The sequence below is a fragment of the Phascolarctos cinereus genome, unplaced genomic scaffold, assembly GCF_003287225.1.
Source record: "Phascolarctos cinereus isolate Bilbo 61053 unplaced genomic scaffold, phaCin_HiC Scaffold_726;HRSCAF=1367, whole genome shotgun sequence".
Taxonomy (NCBI): Eukaryota; Metazoa; Chordata; class Mammalia; order Diprotodontia; family Phascolarctidae; genus Phascolarctos; species Phascolarctos cinereus.
In genome coordinates this window covers 280091589-280093907 of record NW_027556098.1, presented here as the reverse complement: position 1 = coordinate 280093907, position 2319 = coordinate 280091589, and positions in this window count along the sequence as shown.

The following is a 2319-nucleotide window of genomic DNA, read 5'->3' as shown; positions in this document are numbered from 1 at the left end:
AAGATGGAGTATGACCACTGTGCATACTACAGATTCTTGGAGACACAGGTGAAAGTTCGGTGAATCGAGTGGACACCAAATGTGGATAAGCAACCCTGAAAATGGCTCAGCAGGCACCTCATACCAGAGGTTCTGGTCCCTCCTGAGTACCACATATACCTCAGAGTAAATAGGGAATGACAGTAATCCTTAAATATTTGAGGCAAGATAGTACAGTGAAAAGAGTGCTGCATTTAACATCAGAGAATATGAATTTAAACCCAAGCTCTGCCACTTGTTAATTTGGAATCAGAAGACATGAGTTAAAACTCAGGCTCTGCTATTTACCACTTATTTGATTTTGAATAAATCACTTAAACTCCCTGGGTCTCAATTTTTCATCTGTAGAATGAAGGAAATTGACTCAATGACTTCTAAGATCCTTTCTGACTCTAAATTAATTATTTTTAGATCCTATGATTCTAGGACTTGCAAGAAGAGACTGATTCATTTTATGTTTTTTTTTTTTCAGAGAGCAGTTATTAGCAATTTATGGAAATTGTAATGAGGCAGGCACCATACTCAAGTGAAAGGAGAACAAACTTAGTAACAATTAGAGATATCCAACAATGCAATGGGGTAACATACAAAATAGAGGGCTCTCGTCACGGGGAGTTTTCAAAGACTTATCTGTCAAGAGTATTATGGAAAATATTCCTACAACGGGAAGGATTTGTGACCAACTGACCTGTATATTTCTTTCCACTTCTAAGATGCTATGATGTGATGAGTGTTGTTCTAAGGAAGATCTATAGAAAGAAACTATGAACTTTACTACCTTGCCAACCTCTAAAAATAGGTTTTGTGAGCATCTGTCTGTGATGACTTATAAATTCAATGCAGACATTTCGATGAATGATATTTGTTAGAATGATGTAGTAGAGTTTTCTCCTTAGACATCAATTTGAATAGATAGCTCTTGATCTTTCTTCCAATTCTGAAATTCTCTGATTATAAATGGCACCTTACTTTGGCCTTGATAAAAAGGAAGGATTTCAAAATCAATTTATCAACATATATATATATATATATATATATATATATATATATATATATATATGGTTGTTAAAAATATATAGCAAATGTATATGAAGTTATTTTGAGGTAGAAGGCACTAACATGTGGGGGAATCAGTAATGGCTTCATATAGAAAGTTGAACTTGACATGAGCCTTCAAGGAAATTAAAGAATTCTAAGTAAAAGATCAGGAGGGAGTATATTTCAGGTATGGGAAATGGCTAGTCCAAAGGCACAAAGATAAGAAATGGGAAAAAAAAAAGCAAAAAGGCAAGAAGGCAACAAGAAAATTGGAGAAAATGTATAATAAGGCTAGCAACATAGTTTGGAGTCAAGTTGCAAGGGACTTTAAATGTCAAACGAGAGTTCTTACTGGATTACAGAGATCCACAATAGGGAGCCACCAGAGTCTAATTTGCAGGAGAGTGACCTGTTTTATGGATTCTTACTTTGGCAACTATGACTGGCAAAAGGAGGAAATGTGAGGGAAGACAATTTTAGATGAGTGTTAAATCCAGCACAAAGACATGGGACAGAAAATGTTAGAACAAGAAATGGAAGAGCAGACATTAGGCCAATTTGGTTAGAGTGAAGAGGAATAGTTTGTGCTAAGTCTGGAAGGCTAGCTTGAAGTGAAGGTCTTTGAATGCCAGGTTGATTCAGTTTAAGGTTATATTTTTGTTTATATTTGTTTTGTTTTGTTTTTGTTTAATTGTCAAGTCACATTTTTGGTTCCTACTGAGCTTGACCAAACTAAATCCCCTCTACTGAGGAAGTTGTATGGTTGGATGGGGGATTTACCCCATTAAAAGTGCTTTAATGCAAAAGAAAGGCAGTTACTGGAGAGGACAGTATTGAAGGTTAAAAGGAAAAAGGTTTACTTAAAGCATCACAGAATTATCTAATTTCTGAGTTGGAAGGATTTCAGGGGACATCTTGTCCAAATCATATATAAAAGGAATCTCTATTATAATGTGAAATGGTCATTCAACCTTTACTTGAAGACCTCCAGAGAGGAAGCCCATTCCACTTTTGTAATGGTAGAACAAGCTTTCCATTGCCAGAAAGCAGCACACAGAAAAAAAAAAAAAGAAAGAAAAAGAAAAAGAAAAGATCAATTGCATGGATTGAGGAGGAAGAACAAACTGAAAAAAAAGGCCAAATGCCAAATGACTACACATGTATCTCATAGCAAAGGCAACAGGAATTATAATGAGCATGGTATGCAAAACATGAGGAAGATGAAAGTGATCACAAAGTAAA